The following is a 19,430-nucleotide window of genomic DNA, read 5'->3' as shown; positions in this document are numbered from 1 at the left end:
CTGCTCAGAAATGATGATCTCCGGTCTGTGGTAGGCTCGCTCGGCGGGAAGTTCAAACCTCCTTGAGGGATCTCCCTGCAGCAGCCGTCAGATCAGACGTGATGTTCTCCCAATTAGTTCCGGATAAGACCGCGATAGCTCTGACGTCATCATACGGCGCCCGTCTATCACTCGCGTCTCTCCGCATTCAATAGTGGAAGGAGTGGAAGGTTGAGAAAATGGAGAGGGATTCCCGGTTTCAGACACTGCAAGGCAACCTCTCAATGACGTCACGTCGAACGCTCTACGCGTTTCCCTCCTACACGGAGGTTCGTCAGGAGCGAGTGACGAACCTCCGTGTAGGAGGGAAACGCGTAGAGCGTTCGACGTGACGTCATTGAGAGGTTGCCTTGCAGTGTCTGAAACCGGGAATCCCTCTCCATTTTCTCAAGCTTCCACTCCTTCCACTATTGAATGTGGAGAGTCGCGAGTGATAGACGGGCGCCGTCTGATGACGTCAGAGCTATCGTGGTCTTATCCGGAACTAATTGGGAGAACATCGCATCTGATCTGACGGCTGCTGCAGGGAGATCCCTCAAGGAGGTTTGAACTTCCCGCCGAGCGAGCCTACCACAGACCGGAGATCATCATTTCCGAGCAGACGGCTACTGCGGGGAGATTCCCTAACGAGACATATACCTCCTGCTGAGCTGTATGCCAAAGACCGGAGGACAATCCAGATATACACCAGCCCGCACCCAGCTGTTCCCGCGAGTGGTAACATGTCCATAACATGTCTTGCTGATATATGCTTTTATTGATGTACGTGCAATAATCACCTTTTATTCTATAAATTTATTTTAAATACTACACCATGAGGTTTTTTTGCGCTGTTTTTTTCTTCTTTCTGTACTAGCAGGGGTTAAAACAGAAATAACCTCGGGGACAGAACCCAGGGAGGTTAACTCAGGACTAGGGACCGTGGCCGCTTCAACCTTAGGGGGCAGTGATAGTAGGGCGACTTGGTCATCTTTAGGAAGGGGTGGTACCCCCACGGGTTTAGTAACAGGGCTGGCAGAAAAGAGATTGTGATTAGAAAGTGCGTAGGCAGCGAGAAGAGGGTCTTGCTCACTTAAGATTAGGTCAAAATCTTGGTACAACACACGGGCGGCATCTAGAATCTGATCTAGAGTCTTACGATCTGAGGTGGAAAAAATAAGGTGCATTTGGGAGTACAGGGCCTGTTGAGTCTTTCTTTCCTCTTTAAATTGCTGAGATCTAGTTGTAGAGGGAGAAAGGGGGTGGCCTGGTATTAAAGGGGTTGCATCCCATATGGCCATCCCCTGACCTCACCAGAGAGACAAGGGGTTAACTGGACTGCGGTCCAGGGATGAGGTTTGCACCTTGTTATACCTTGAAAATGTATGTTCCCCTGTTCCCATGTTTCATTATAAGCATGTATTTTAATGTTTTAAAGTGCATTTCTGTATCTTCAGTTCTGGAGGTCGCAGAGAGTTCATATTTGGCCAATATGTGGAGTCACTGTAGGCATTAAATCTGGCAAAGGTCGACCCACTGAGCCCACCAGAAAGGAACTTATTAGTATGTGTAGATATTAAAGTGTATATGTATTGTATTGTATTTTGGATCTGTTCTGAAAATGCAGACGCCATTTGCTAGGCTAATAGGTCATGAAGGGCAGACGGCTGAGTAGCCTAAGCACGGTGATCAAAAGCTAACTGCCTTGATTGTTACCCAATGTCTAGGGATTAAGTATTAATCAATCAACAAACTCTGTTACATGAGTGCATGGGTTAGTCTGTTAGTCTGTGTCTCCACATTAGAGAGTGGATACAGATAATTGTTCACCAATAGGCTGTGTTCAATGTTAAGAATAGGGTTGCACAGGTATATAAACTGTGTCAACCCTACAGTTTTTAGTTGTGCTTCTGATACCATCTTGAATGTCACTGGATTGCTGGAGTTGTGCTTCTGATTCCATCTTGAATGTCACTGGACTGCTGGAGAATTGCTAGCGGATACTTCTCCATCCCCCAACCCTAAGTAAGTGTTACCTTCTTGTCTGTTAATTGTACTATATTGATGTGTTCACCTTATTTAAGGAATAAATTATATTTTATTATATCTAAGCCTCGTTCAGTTCAACCCAGATATTTGGTGTACATTATATCTTGTCATAAGCTACCGTGACACTAGTAAGTAGTTCTTTATGAATCAGTCTTTCCTGAGGGGTTAAACCTTTATACAAGAACTCACTCTCAGGCGGAGGCAGTCTCTCAAACAGGTATGGTCTTCCAAACAGGGACTGGTCCGCAGCTTGAGACAAAGGTACAGTTAAAGATTTACCAACCCCCGCCACGGCGCTGTCCGGTTTTGTGGGGCCGAGCATACTGTCACGGTTGTGCTCGCCACAAACCTGGTTCGGACTGCGTGGCTGAGGTGGGGTTGTAAAAGCACCGACCTTAGACCACGCAGGCTGATCCGGATTGCGCAGTTCGTAGTCGTACGTAGCAGGGTCGGGACTGGAGAAGGTAGCATCACCAGTGGACAAGCCATGGTCAGGACTGGAGAGATCAGGATAAACGTTATTCAAGCAGGACTTCGGCAAAAGGTAATCAGAAGTTCCCTGCTTCAGCTTAGGAGCGTGAGTGCGGGCGTGGGTTCTGCACGTGCGGCGACCATGGCCCATGGTACTGGTCTCAGGAAGGGATAGGCAGACCGCAGTGGGCACACCGCCAGGCAGCACTGGTAAACCAGTGCTTCAGCGCAAGAGTCCAGAGCGGGCCTGTGCAAGCAGTGAGAGAGCTACAGACCTCAGGACTCGTAGACCGGCCTCTTCAAGGGAAGGACAGCAGGCCTCAGGAAACTGGAAGCTGAAGTACGCACTGGAGAATCCTCCGCTTCAGCACAGGAACCCAGACACGGCCTCTGTAATGGAGAATGAGCAGCAGGCCCCAGGAACCAGTAGATAGGCTCTGCTGTAGAAGGATTGCAGACCTCAGGAAACAGGGATCTGAAGTTAACATGAAGAGTACTCCGCTTCAGCACAGGAGACAGGAACAGACCTCTGCGTGAACTAGGGAATAGAACTAGAGAGATTAGTACACAACAGAGCCAAGCCTTAGGGCTTGTGGCAGAACACTTGTGACATCCAGGAAGGACTATGCTCGGCAGGGAGAATTATGGAAAGGGGTCTTTAAAGGTCAGTGAACCAATAGCAGAAGGGGCGTGTGACAGCATTGCTTTAATGAGTGAACCCAGGGTGAATCTGCAGCAAACATCAGGAGCAGTGTTCCAGGGCTGCACAAGTCTGTAATGCAAGGCAAACACTAAACTGAGGTGTGGATTCCTTACAAGGGGACTGGGGACAGGGGATGGGAAACCCTCGCTACAGCCAGAAGTAAGTAATGGTGATGGTGCTACAATCAGGAGTGGGGTAGATAAGGAAAAGAAACTGGCCCAGCGCCCTTCCCCTGTCCCATCCTTTTCTGACCAAAGGTATTGCACCATTGAACCCTTATTAGGAATTAGGCACCTCTATATTCTATCCTTACCAGCAGGTTATAATTTGGCAGCTATTACAGAGCCTCCTTGTAACTCTGCGCTCTTTGTTTACTTATGCTAATCCACCTACTAGCGTCATCGGCATAGAACGCAATTATCCAATCAGAACGGACTTTCTCCGATATATACTGGGGGCAGTACTAGTGCTCCTGTTCTGCCTTGACAAAGCCCAGTGAAACGTACGTCGGCATATGACGTCATCACGTCCGAGGGGCAGTACCAGTGCTCACGATTGGAGCACCTCCGCTTCTAGCTCTCTACGTGGAGTTTGGGATATGCATTATGCATTATATAGATTTTAACTGTACTACCATTTACTGGTCCTATTACCTGACTAGGCAGGGACCTAGCAACAGCCCGATGGTGCACCGCTATTAAGTATGAGTACCAGGGGCAAGTTACAAGATCGGCTGCACTCTGTAGCATCCACTATTTTGGACGCCATGTTTACACAGGCACTACTTGTGCACTGTGATACTAGTTCACTATTTTACTTACAGTACCTGCTTCTACTGTGAGTCCTTTCATCTAGGGCTGTGTGTGGCTGGGTCAGTACCCTAGCATATGTGTGCACAGCAGACACTACACATCACACTAGCAGTCCGACTATTACGTCTATTACTGTTATCCAGACTAGCTAGCTGTGGCACTCTATTTTGTGTATTACTATCTGATTAACGGTCATACTGGGATTAGAGTTCAGTCGCATCTAGACTGAACTACACTCCAGACCATGTAAGTGCACACCTATGGTACATTAAGTCCACCACTACAGGTCAACCACTTTTACTTGGGAGGGGGTCACTATAACTATATTAGAACTCCCCAGTGGTTTGACTGATCGCAGGTTCATTCAGCAGGCTATTAGACACCTGCTAATATCTCTTTAGCCGTCATACTTACCTGTACCTTTCTCTATACTTAGGACAGGCATCTGGCTATTAAACAGTGCATCCGATCAGTTTTAACATTCGCTGTCATAATGGCTCCTACTGAGTCACCAGCAGATGCTAATGCCAATTATTGACTATGGAGACATAGTATATGGCTCGGCTCCTCAAACCCACCTTAGCAAACTTGACACCCTCTACAATTCAATTTGTCGTTTTGTTCTCCAATGCAACTACAACACACATCACTGCGAAATGCTCAAAGAACTAGATTGGTCAACACTAGAGTCTAGGCGCAAAGTTCACCTTTCCTGTCTTGCCTTTAAATTCTTCATGGGCAAGCTACCCAGCTACCTGAACAAGCTCCTCACCCCTACCACTTGCAGCACTTATCACCTGAGATCAGACTCCAAAAGACTATTCATGGTCCCAAGACTCAACAAAGTATCCGGACGTTCCTCCTTCTCCTTCCGTGCACCCCAAAACTGGAACAACCTACCATAGACTCTCACATCCACCACCAGTTTAAGTTCTTTCAAATCTAAGGCTGTCTCACATTTTAACCTGGTCTGTAACTGTTTCATACGCTCATAATATATATTTTCTTTAACTGTGCACGCAATGTCTTGTATATAATGTATACGCTGTTCATTTATGTAACTGTACTTGTAACCATGTATTATTTGTTTTACTCTGTGCCCAGGACATACTTGAAAACGAGAGGTAACTCTCAATGTATTACTTACTGGTAAAATATTTTATAAATAAATAATCCTGACCTTACAGCGTTCTCTTTTTTATTTGAGTAATCCCTCCTATTAATGTGTTTTAATTATTTCATTATTTCACCCAGCATACACTTACGTTCATTTGTACCTGTGACACAAAAGTACATGAGTGCTCTCCTTGGGGTTCTGTTTCTTTTTGTTCATTGTATACAAAAAGAGAAAGATTCCCTGTAGAATGCACTCAGAGTGACATAGTGTGTAATGAGTGAAACTTAAAATCCTTTTCATTGATAATGATAAAAAAGATAATTACCAGATTGACCATAGATTTTATTTTACCAATCGGTGAACAATTTAACATAAATCATACAGGATGCCAGTAGTTCCTATTAGGTCCACTCGTGTGGTGCTCTAATATACCTTACACCTAGATAAAATGCTGTACTAGGCTGTATAGCATTAGAAACAATAATAGTGTAGGTTAACACTGCTTCCCATTTAGTGGTATTTAGTATGGGAAAGTGCTTCTAATAAATATTAGATGCAGGGTGCGGTCTGGGTGATAATAGGACTAATTGTCTTAACTGTCTGATGTAACCCCTATTGTATCCACATTGTGTCCATTTGTGGTTCTGAACTTTGTATCAAATCACTAAATCCACTGTGGTGAAGCTATTGAGATTGTCACTAGAATTATTATCAAACTATGGTTGTAATCGTATATAAATCCCAAAGTTATGGGTATAATAGTGAAGTGTGAACTGGGAAGTTGGTTATCCTTTTATAAACACAGAAGATAGCTGAATCAATATAAAATACGGTTAAAATTGGATCTCTTCATTTACTGTATCAGCCACTTTAATTAGTGCTGTTTGATTGAGAAACTAGTGTTTAAAAATGAGCCACGGATGCTCGCATATAGTGTGTTGGAAAGGTCTATAAGGCTAAAGTGATCCTCAGTAATTACTATCTCCAGCTGTTTTCATTATCCTGATCATAGGAGAATATGGGGAATGACCCCCAAGGTATACCGAGGCTACTACCCAGGTTAAAATTATATCAGTCCATAAACCAGGGAGGAAGACACCACTCTTCTTAAGATAATGTTATAAAAGCTATATAAGCTTAATATGTATCCGGACTAATTCAGGGTGGTGGGCTAGGAAGTATATTCCGGTAGAAGTACAGAAAGGCACCAAAGGTAAGTCAATGTATCCGGTGTCCGTCGGCCTCACCTCCACCCTGTGACCAACGATGTAATGATTCAGCTGGTCAGTACTCACAAGAATATAGCGATTTGCCTGTAACGCTGAAGTGTGAGCAGCCTCCGTCCTGGCTGCTCGTGGTGTCGGCGTGCTCCAGCCGGAAATGACGACAAAGGAAGAAGAAACAGGTAACAGTGGTCACAGCTCCTCCAACCAGCCAGCGCATTGAAAAAGTAAAACACTTTATTGGATGTAAACAGTGAACATCAGCAGCAATTCACTCTGGCGCGTTTCGTCCAATAGCGGACTTTATCAAAGAGTAATCACCCCTGCAATGTAGCGATTCATATATAGGTGATGACGTGGTTCAATTAATTAGAAAATCCTGAAAATTAAAACTAGAATTATCAACTTGAACATCAGTATCAGTTAGACCATTATCTGCGACATTAGATATTTCCATATCAAGAGGAATAGCATCAGAATCTAAGGCATTAAAACGTCATGTATTTGGATATATACCCTGAACACTCTCCATTCATTTGGCATCAATCAGGAGTGGGAACTCAAACACTTCCTGGTTGGTTCACCTTTTTGTGTGGGGTGTTCAGGGTGTATAATATTTAATGGTTACATTACTAATGTTTGCCATATGTCATCATGTGTTATAAATTGTATATTTTATTATATACAATTACTTGTCACTTATATTACTTGGTCTATATACCAACATATATATATTTAATATATATTTTTTTATATATTGTCTATTGTTATATTTTTTCTTCAGATGGTTCATTGCTCCTTAGTTATCAATTACTATTCGCAATTATATATAATTTTTGTTTATTCATTTTTCCATATCCATCACATTACTATGTTTAGTTTGTTATTTATGTGAATATTCAGCCATTCGTTGTTTTTAACCCCTATGTTTTTATTTTTTCCTTTTTTCCTTTCTTCTTACATATGTAGTATATATATGGTTATTATGGGTTTGTGCATGTTCCGTTCCCTATGTATGTTTGGTGACGTGGATTAGTAAAAAATTAACTAATGGCTAGCAGGTGAAGGGGGAGGTCCATCCCTGTGATTTTCTAATTAATTGAACCACGTCATCACCTATATATTAATCGCTATATTGCAGGGGTGATCACTCTTTGATAAAATCCGCTATTGGACGAAATGCGTCAGAGTGAATTGCTGCTGATGTTCACTGTTTACATCCAATAAAGTTTGTTTACTTTTTCAATGCGTTGGCTAGTTGGAGGAGCTGTGACCTGTTTCTTCTTCCATTATCCTGATCAACCCATAGGTCACAGAACATGTAACTACAAATAGTACTACCAATAGTCTACACGTTAAGCCCCCGGACGAAGCAGGTGGCGAAATATGCGCGTCAGGGCTTGTCTGTCTCTTCAGGGCGCGGTGGTGCCCTCAGCTGTTTCCCCCTCCCTGCTGGATCTCGCAGTCTGTGCCCCTGTCATCTTGTGAGCATGCGTAGTGGAGCGGTTGCGGTTTATTCCCTCTGAACCTAGGAACACTCTCTTGGCTGTGGATGTTTGCTACTACCTTGCTGGACTGGTCTAAGTACTTCTGTGACCCCCTTTTGGCATTTGTCATTGTTACCCGTCATGTACATGCCTCTCTGTGTGTGCTTTATCTACAGGCTCAGCCCACATCATGTGATTTTGCTGATATTATATGTATCTATCTTTACATTTTCACCTCACACAGGGGGCCTTATTTAGGTAGCCTTGACCGGCTGGTCAGAGTGTTTTTGAGGAAAGAATTTTCTTGCCTTTACACTTTCATGTAAAGGGTTAATTCATTGTTCATGCAGTGTAGCACTGCTTTCCAGCACATATCTCCACAACCCAGGTTCAGTTTCTGTTCCCCCTAATGATTTGTGGTATTTGTATGTATAAGCTCATTGTTGCTTCATTCCACTTATCTAAGGCTAAGGCCCCGCTGCCTCAGACCACGCGCCCGCACTGCAGACAGGCGGCACGTGGAGATGCACTTGGGGCTTTTTCCGGTCCAAAGGGACCATTTTTGCAAGCGGGGGGAAGCGGCTAAAATGGGTGGGGGGGCACGGCCATGACGCGGGCGGGGCGGGACCACCCGTCAGCCGTTCAACCCATCAACCGCTGAGCCACTCAACTCCTCACACACAGACACGCACTCACAAATACACACGGGTGGGTGGGGGTTGAATCGGAGCAGGGGGGAATCGGAAGGGGGACCCCCCCAAGAGGAGAGGGTCTGTGGGAGGGAGCAGGGGGGACTTCCTTGGTGCTGCAAAGTTTATTTAAAATTGCTGCTTTCTCCCCACACTCTCCTCCCCGCTCCCCGAAGCCTCCCCTCCTCATTGGCTCGCAGCCACACCATGTGACGCGTCGCAGCTTGGGATTACAATTCTCTTGAATCCCCTGCCGGCTGACGCGTCACAGCGTGTAGTAAGCTGTGCAGCCAGGGGGGACTGGGACCGGATCGGGAGGATTCCCCTGCTGGTGGGGAATGCTCGTGCGGCCGCCCGTGCTGCTGGGCGCAGCGGGTCCCAGCCCTTAGAGGCTCAGCATTATTTCATCTTTGAGGATACCACTGCTCCTTTTCAATGATTTGTATCTTTATGTGATTAATACATTTTGATATTTTTTGTATGCTAGAGTGCTACTTTGGGGATTCTTTTTTCTGTGTTGGTTTTCATATTATATTCATCCCCAGCACCGCCAGTAGTGGTTACCATTTACACTGCATTTAACTGGCTTTAGCACTTCTCACTTTAGGTCTGTGCAGGTTATTTCTGTGTCATATATATATATATATATATATATATATATATAATCTATCTATATCTCTATCATTAATAAAGGGATACTTAACCCCCTCGGGTGCATTTTCATTTCAACGTGTAACTAAAAGACGTTAGTCTGTCTCTGTCCTCCACCTCAGTATTCACAGGACATTTGGTCATAGCCGTTTCGGCAAAACTCACCCCATCGCTGGCCACTTCACCACTAATCTAAGTGCCTAAAACCCCTTTATCCTAAGGCGCCCCTTACCCCGACACCCCCTACCTCAAGCCCTAACCGTAAAACGCCCTACCTTAAACCCCCTTAAATTAACCCCATACCCAAAACAGTTATAAAACTTACATTAGAAGCAGCTGGCGGCGAAGGGTCTGTCTGCGGCATAATGCCAGCGGCCAATTGGTCGCAGCGAAACTATTCTGATTCACAGCTAAGTGAGGCTACACACCGCTTCAGCATAATGGGGAATGCACATTTTATTAGAACCAACAGCATGGAAATATAAAACATTATTAAGAACAACATTTTTCTTTAAATAAAACTACTATAAGAATGATACAAATGACCTACATTTAAAAAAATGTATAACTTTTTTATCCTTTTAAAATGCTCGTTTTATGCACCATCAACTAAAGTCAATTTTCATTGTGATTTAGCGTAACACAGATACACTTGTGCACTTACAGTATATGTGAGCGTCTTAGTCGCTGGTTATCCCTAATCATGCCTGGCTTTAGAGATATATCTCTCCCCTGTGTGTGTCCTCTGTGTTTGTTCAGGCTGGATGACACACTAAATCCCTTCCCACATTCCCCACATACATGCGGTCTTTCCCGTGTGTATCCTATTGAGCGTGTTCAGGGTGGATGACACACTAAATCCCTTCCCACATTCCCCCCATACATGCGGTCTCTCCCCTATGTGTGTCCTTTTGTGTGTGTTCAGGCTGGATAACACACTAAATCCCTTCCCACATTCCCCACATACATACGGTCTCTCCCCTGTGTGTGTCCTCATGTGTGTGTTCAGGCTGGATGTCACACTAAATCCCTTCCCACATTCCCCACATACATATACAGTCTCTCCTATGTGTGTATCCTCTTGTGTGTGTCCAGACTGGATAAGTCACTAAATCCCTTCCCACATTCCCCACATACATACGGTCTCTCCCCTGTGTGTGTCCTCTTGTGTGTGTTCAGGCTGGATGACACACTAAATCCCTTCCCACATTCCCCACATACATACGGTCTCTCCCCTGTGTGTGTCCTCTTGTGTGTGTGGAGGTTGGATAACACACTGAATCCCTTCCCACATTCCCCACATACATGTGGTTTCTCCCCTGTGTGTGTCCTCTTGTGTGTGTCTAGGCTGGATAAGACACTAAATCCCTTCCCACATTCCCCACATACATGTGGTCTCTCCCCTGTGTGTGTCCTCTTGTGTTTGTTCAGGTTGGATGACACACTAAATCTCTTCCCACATTCTCCACATACATGCGGTCTTTCCCCTGTGTGTGTCCTCTTGTGTTTGTTTAGGCTGGATGACACACTAAATCCCCTCCCACATTCCCCACATACATGCGGTCTCTCCCCTGTGTGTGTCCTCTTGTGTGTTTGCAGGTTGGATGACGCACTAAATCCCTTCCCACATTCCCCACATACATGTGGTCTCTCCCCTGTGTGTGTCCTCTTGTGTGTGTCCAGGCTGGTTGACAAACTAAATCCCTTCCCACATTCTCCACATACATGCGGTCTCTCCCCTGTGTGTATCCTCTTGTGTGTGTCCAGGTTGGATAAGTCACTAAATCCCTTCACACATTCCCCACATACATACGGTCTCTCCCCTGTGTGTTTCCTCTTGTGTGTGTTCAGGTGGGATAACTGACTAAATCCCTTCCCACATTCCCCACATACATGCGGTCTCTCCCCTGTGTGTGTCCTTATGTGTGTGTCCAAGCTGGATAACCGACCAAATCCCTTCCCACATTCCCCACATACATGCGGTCTCTCCCCTGTGTGTGTCCTCTTGTGTTTGTTTAGGCTGGATGACACACTAAATCCCTTCCCACATTCCCCACATACATACGGTCTCTCCCCTGTGTGTGTCCTCTTGTGTTTGTTCAGGCTGGATAAGTCACTAAATCCTTTCCCACATTCCCCACATACATAAGGTCTCTCCCCTGTGTGTGTCCTCTTGTGTATGTTCAGGTGAGATAACTGACTAAATCCCTTCCCACATTCCCCACATACATGCGGTCTCTCCCCTGTGTGTGTCCTCTTCTGAAGGTTCTGGTCTGATAACCAAGTCAGACTCTTCCCACTTTCTCCATGATCTTTTCCCGTGGCAGCTGCTAATATATATTTTTTGGAATGAGAAGCAGTTACATTGTTTATTAATTGCCTTGACTGGTTGAAAGAAACATTTTCTGTCATATTTATTGGAATGTTGCAAGATTGTTCTGTCCTCATCTTTTCCATATACTCATTTGGGTGTTTCAACTTCAGATGTTTGAGGAGGTAATCCTGACGGCTAAAAGCAACCTTGCAGTGTTGGCATGGGGGGGGGGGGGGGGATTATTGTTGCTTGGCTTTGTACTAGACAAGACAAAAAAGTCACTGTTACACAAACTGTCTTACAAAAGGTCATGCAGGAGAGGTAAGTTGGCATATCACAAAAAGTTCAGGATGAAAGTAAACTGTAGATGTACATTGTAAAAATGAAGAGTTTACACAACATGTGCAGCATTAGGGCCGGGAGAGTAGATGTAGTGGATCATACATTTAAAGTGGATTATAATATTTAACGATTTAAAATAAAATCTCACTAGCTGCAAAACACCAAAAGTGGCAGAAATCTTTTCAAATCCGTTGATTGATAGTAAGCCAGTTGTTTCAGTTGTGATGGTATAATGAAAAAATATTTGTACAATGAATAGAATACGTGTCTCATTAGAAGCTCACATATCAGTCACCGGGTGTTCCCGTTACCGCACCATGTACCAGGTCTCTAATAGTTATAGGATGACCCAACTTTCTGCTAAATCTCTATTGTTAAATCAGGAACCAAATGCACAATGATTGTATTTGATATCACAGATGTTATTCAGACTTAATTAAGCTATACCAATATCATCCAGTGAAGTCCAGAACTGTGTTCATTTTTTTTATACAATTGTTTAAAAGTTCTGTTTTTTTAGGGAACAAAGAGTCTGTACTTATGTTACTAATTTCTCCCCATGCAAACATTGCATTTTATTAAACACAATGATTGTTTGTGTGAGATAGATAGATGGATAGATAGATATGTAACCACAAGAGAGAAAAGAGAAGTCCTATACCAAGCACTCAGGTTTAAGCAAAATAAGATGGACTTTATTACTAACACAGAACAAAAAAAAACTGTTAATATAAGTAAAAACGAGAACCACAATACTCCTAAATACTAACAACACTGCCGGACATAATGAAAAAAATCACAATTTTTTTTACTGTGAATTTATATACCAAATGTGAGGGAATACATTGAATGCACACTGGTGCAGAAAGTGGAACATAACAGCGAAAGCTGATACAAACCAGGGGAAAGAGTTATTCCCCATGGATATTAATTGACCGGCCAGCATTTCGCTAAGAGCTTCATCAGGGACGTCAGACATTCATTTTTGCTTATGATGGACTTACCAGTGCTGGAATAATCTTATAACCACCAATGTGTGCAAGTTCATTTATTACAATTAAGCCAGTCATATATGGAGAGGTTCATATGCAATACAGACACTAAAAACTGTACAGATTATATATAGTGCATTTAGTATATGCTTCTTTGGCAGACATTCATTTTTTGCCTATGATGGATTCACTTGTGCTGGAATAATTTTATAACTATCAGTGTGTGCAAGTGCACCTATTACAATCAAGCCAGCTATATGTGGGAAGGTTTAAATGCTACATGGAAAAGAGGGGTTTCTCTTAAGCTGCATTACTAGTCAACCAATATTTGTACTATAAGAATTCCCTATTTTTGATCCATTCAGGGTGTGTTCCACCATGATTTGCATACAGATTTAGGTATTCTGATTCCAGCTGGACAGCTATCCCTACACTCAGGAGAGGCTTATCATTAACCCCTCCTTGTGTTTTGGGAACTCTGGGTTTATTATGCATTATTTATATTTGTAATATCCTTTCATTGCATTAATAATTTCATGCTGGTTGACATATGCTTTGTTATCCCTTTTGTTGCTTGCTGCATATATTTGCCTTTATTTTGCACTGGTCTGATGTAGATTTGATATGTTTTATAATTGGTTTTACTGTCTGTTCACCTTTTGGTCAATTGACCTCACAATAAATATTTAAACCAGTCAAGTGCTATACCTATTCTTGAGTGCCCTTAATTGGAGTTTCTACAGAATCTGTCTTCTGGATTCTGTAACCTCTTTTGTTTTGGAACACATTTCCTTTTGCTCCCGGGTGCACCATCAATGATATTTATTCATATATCTTTAGGTTTGATCGGTTAGTGCAGCGGTGCGCAAACGGGGGGGCGCGAGACTGACTGCGGGGGGGGCACGAGGTTTACAAAGGCCCCGCACGCTTCTCGAAGGCACTTAAATTAAGTGCCGAGGGAGCGGCGAAGGCCTCTGTAAACCTTACTTGGCTCCGGCGGCATCTTACACGCGTCGCCATGGCAACGCGGCATCAAATGACGCCGCGAGGTTATGTTGCTATGGCAACGTGACGTCATGATGCCGGAGCCGAGGTGAGGGGGGGCGCAGATAGAGGGGAACCACCGGCAGGGGAGTGCACGGAAAAATGTTTGCGCCCCCTGGGTTAGTTAATTTATTTTTGATATGGTCGTAGACCACTTCTCAGTTTTTCTTCCCTCTCCTTTTAGATTATCTGTCTGATCTGTGAGGCCTGACTTCTTACATACTTTCTCATATTTTCTTTATAGATTTTAAAATAATAAGGTAAATAAAATAAACCAACCCAAACAGCGATCACACCTGATCAAATTAAACATACTAATAGTTAAAATTTTGGTTTAACAAAACAATGACGATGTCTATTAATGTATTTTAATATTGTTGATGTATTTATTTATTACTGGGTTACCATTTATCGCCAATGTGGATATCTGGGCCCCCCATTGAGAGGGCCTAGTTATCCACAGTGATAATCAATGGTTATTTGTGTAAAATGTATTTTGAATGTTCATTTTTGTTTTGTTTTAAACGTGTATATATTTTTGTTAATGTTTAAAACCACATTTGTCTAATAGGGATATTGGGCATTAGTCTAGAAGGGGGGCAGGAGGTAGGGGACATGGGTGATGGCCCTGGGGCGGGTGAGGGATTAACCCCTTAATTACCTTGGCGACTAGAATGGCAATGCTTTACTGGGCACTAATGGGGTCAACAGGGTTAGGTAATGTTTACTTTTAGTAAAGTATTAACCCCTTTGGTGCCTGTGGTATACCTTGGTAACCACAGGCATGAAACGGGTGAATGTTATTTTGATCATAGGTTTCTGAAATAATAGACATTACAGAAGCCTATGATAGAAATATTAACCAATGCGGTATGTAACACATTAGTAACGGTCGCTTTAATTTCCATATCGAGAAATTTGCCCAAATTCGCACCCAGTAAATTATTACCACAATCTTGATATATACCACCTTAAAATTGCAGTAATAACACCCGTTAGTTTATTATTTCCCCCGGGTGCGATATTAACTCCACACCAACAGAATTTGATGTATCTGAGCCGTAGTGTTTTGTTTATGCCTGCGGGACAAACCAAGAACTAACCATGCTTTACTAGCCACCGTGACTGTTGAGGAGCATTGCGTTGGGGACCAGGAGATGCTGCTGCTGTTAGAGTCGGATTCGGTGGATGAAGACATCAAAACATAAGAAAATATGGATTGTATTTTAATTAATGTATTTTTTTTTTAGGTTGGTACTTGCTTTGGCATACTGTAACTTGTGTATTCCAATATAAATGTCTTTTTTTTGGTGCTTGTGTTTTTATTTGCAGGCTTTTTTTTAGGTTGGTACTGTATTGGCATTTTTATTAATTAAACGTACAGTAACGTCTTTTATTTGATGCATGTATTTATTTTTTTGCAAGTTGCCAATTGACTGACAGAGTGACAGACCATGCCCACATGGCAGTATATTGGCCATTATATACATAGGAAAGACAGGGCTAACGCCAGCCTGGAGTAGGTGATCAAATATTTGCAGTATTTCTGCCATTCGTCCTGTTCCGATAAATATCGGAACTTGATGTATGGCAGTTTTTACTTGAACATGCAGTATTATGCCTGGTTTTTACCAGATCCAATGATTTTTAACTGGTCCCGTAAAAAGTGCTTTATTTTTGGAGCTGCAACGCTGATTCCTTGCTCGATAATAATAAGGCACTTTTTTATGGGCAGTAATACAGCATTTTTGGTTACCGCAGCTTGATGTATCTGGCCCTTTCACTCAAGTCAGGTTTAGTGATATTAAGTACTAGTTGACCCGTAATGGTGTATGCAGATCTATCAATATTTGCAATTTAACATCAGTAATAAGACAATAGAGATGAAAAAAACACACAACACACATATTCCTGATTACCTTGTGCTAGCGCGTTACTTTTCCACAGCATACCCCACTTGATACCAAGCTCTTTCCCATATTTATCTCCATACCAGACAAGGAGCTCTGTGTGTGGGGGGAGGTCTGTGCAGGTTCTGTAGATTTTCCCGTGGTACTGCAACGCCACAAGGTTCTGTTCTTCCTCGTTTCTCGCAAAATTTACAAACCTAAAATTGGGAGAGTTAGTGAGGTCTCAAACTAATGACTATTTATAAAAGAAGAGCTGAACAAAGATACAAGTTGTTAATAATGTGATTTGTCTTTTCTTTCTTCCATACAGTTTTTGAGGTGAACACAAGTTAATGGAGAGTGTGTGTGTATATCTATATATATAATATATAGGGCGCACCAAGCGACCCCTTCATCGCAGAGCCATTATCAAAGGTGTGCTCACTCATAGTGTCCCTAGGCACTTTGCACATGTCCATGCCAAGGATCCAGTTGGACTCATGATTATGGGACTTGAAACCATAAACATGTCAGAACTGGGAGGTGATCGCTTCAAAGCACTATATGTGCGTGAGTCCTTCTGGATACACACTTTAGGCACACTGGCTGCAGGCCTGAATGAGTGCATAGATACCAGCATTTTGGTCTCGAGCATTTGGGCCTCCTATAGTGTCTGTTTATTAGGTTTCTTTCTTCTCTCTCTCTCTTATAGTTTCAGGAATATTCCATCTTCCTGGTTTAGCATGTATCTCTGTTGCCCTAGTTGTGACCTGTATCTTATTTAGGCACGGTCACTTACTTTTACATGCACTGAGCCTCTCATTATGATTCTCTAAAGGTTATCATTATAAAGTTGTTTGTATTTACAATTCATTTTTATCATATTATTTCCAGTGCATTACTATTTACAATGTATTTTTATTCACACTGTTTTACACTATTGTACTCTCGTACTATTATTATCATTGGCTGGTATTCTTTCCATTGGGGGTGACTTATATGGGGTTAATTTGATGCATTTTCACTCCATGTATAGGACCACTATATTGGTGGTTTCTATTCATTATTTCCCGTAGGCACCTTCTGGATTGTTTTACCAGCAAGTATCATGTGTTCATTTGTTTGTATTGCAATGTAGCATCACAAGTCATAGACCCCTATTCATTACTGATATATGTCTGTTTCAACTGACATCTGAGCATTTGTTGCTTAGCAACCACAGCTATTTAGGGAAGGTTCTAAGCTACGTGATCATCCTCTGATGAAGTCACTTCAGGTGACGAAACGCGTCAGGACTCCATGTTGCACGTGGTGACGTCACTCTGGCTCGTGTGCTTGCTTGTCCCTGAAGAATTGTGTGGTGACACAGGTCTCTGCAAGACGTTATACGGAGGTGAAGGAAAGCTGATATTTACTGGAGGAGGCAGGGACTTTAACCCGTGAGTCCATCTGCGGAAGTGTGGTTGGTGAGGGACCCTGAACTGCGTGTCATATCATCACAGCTGAGTTCAGTGAGATTCCCCCAGTCCCCCTCCTCCATGCCTGCCTCCCATTTCCTGCATTGAGAGATTTTACTTTGTATGCCAGCTCACCTCTATTATATATCATATTGGGACTCTATTGCTTGCACATCAACGGATTGCTGCACCCCCTGGTAGTGACGACTCCACCATTGAGATTTATCTCTTTCATGCTGTTATTATTGGATCTCTTGTGAGTGTATGTCCAAGGGAACTTTTTATTACATTTCCTTATGGTATCACGCTATGGAGCTTGCGCTTCTTTTGTTATATTATATATATATCATTCAGACAACCCCATAATCTCAATAAAATTATGGTGAGGAGTGAAGTATTCAACAGTCCAACCGAATGCGGGACAACACCATGTCAGGATGCACGATGCAAAACCTGCGCAATGCTCCACACAGCAGGCACAATACAAATACCACACTGGAATCTGGAGTACAAAATCAGAGGAAGGTTCACCTGGTTCTCCAGCAATGTCGTGTACCTCATCATGTACATGAAATGCTCAGTGGGCTGCTACTACATAGGTGAGACGGGACAGGGGCTAAACAATAGAATGAATCTGCATTGCCACAGCATCACACGCGAAACAAGAGACAGTACTGACGGCAAACATTTCTCTGACTCTGGCCACAAGATGAACTATCTGAAGGTGGCCATGCTCAAAGGTAATCTCAGAACACCATAGTGCAATATGTCTGAAACTAAAATTGTAATGTCAAAGCTTCATTCATCCATTGAATCTAATACTCACAGACTAATCCATGTCAAGATGTGTGTAAAGGTATGCTTCACTGGTCTCTCCAATGGAAACTGCCTCCGTCTATGGCTTATAGATAGCTTCACCGCTCGCATAAATTTAAAAAAGAAGAACAGACATAGTGTAGACTGCACCCATCAAGTTTATATGCAGTAAACAAGATAAGAAATACACTCACATGGTTTCCAAATGAATATAGCAATTTAGATCATAAGATCTGCTCCCGTGGTGGAGGTCCCTGACCTGTCTCTCAGCTCCATACACTAAGCGGTCACGTCTCCCTTCTCTCGCACTTCCGGGTTGGTTCCCCGAACGGGAACTCTTGCGATGACTCGGGACGGACCGCTGTTCGTGTGTAGAGCCTCCCTCTTTGATCCGGCTAGATGTCAAGTCTGCTGCAAACACTCTACGCGTTTCTCCTCATCCAAGGTTTCTTCAGGAGTGATGAATTAGCAGAATAAGATTGCTTAAATGCCTCTCCTGTCTAAGCCATTGGTTGGAAATAAACCAATCGTGAATGACTAAATTAACATAAGTTATAGACGTCATGGTTATGTTGTAAACACCATTTAAAGGTCACAACGTTTAAAACTTTAAAACGGTAACCCACGGTCTGCAAATACGGAGAGAAAGCCATATGGCGATACATCTTATAGAGGCAGATATGCGGAATATTACATGGCATATGTGTTTTATGGCACAGGTTATTGTAAAGGAAGAGTCTAACAATAAAAATAATAAAACTGGAGGTAAAGCAAAAGAAAAAAACAAACATTTGGAGTTACCTAAAAAGAGATTAGAAAAAGAAGAGATTTAATCTAGTCCAAGTAGCTCATTGGTGACAAAAGAGAAGGAGAATCCTAAAAAAACGGGGATTTTTTAGGACAAGTGGGGTGTTTAGGTCAATGGGAGACCCGAAACAGGTTCCAAACCCTGACAGAAAAAGATCCCTCTCGTACACAGTTAAGAAAAAGACGAATGTCAGAGGGAAATGAAGAAGAAAAGGAAAAACAAGGAGGATTCACAGATTTTAAAAAGTAATATTTTTAACTTGAGTCAAAAAATTCTGACAATCTAGTCAGAAAGAAGTGATCCAGAAAGGGCTTACATTCGCTCCCACACAAGGACCAAATAAATTTAACCTTTTCATAGACGCACACAAATATTTAAGAACTCTTACACGAAAAATATTTTTTTCTTAATAAAGATAAAGAAGTGACAAATTGGACCAATCCGATAATAGAGAGAAATATGGAAGCAAAGAACGAAGAATTTATACATTCAAAATTTAAACCTAAATTCAAAATTTTCCCATCCTTTGCTAAGGGTAATCACCTTGA

The sequence above is a fragment of the Ascaphus truei genome, chromosome 15, assembly GCF_040206685.1.
Source record: "Ascaphus truei isolate aAscTru1 chromosome 15, aAscTru1.hap1, whole genome shotgun sequence".
Taxonomy (NCBI): domain Eukaryota; kingdom Metazoa; phylum Chordata; class Amphibia; order Anura; family Ascaphidae; genus Ascaphus; species Ascaphus truei.
This window is presented reverse-complemented; position numbering follows the sequence as displayed.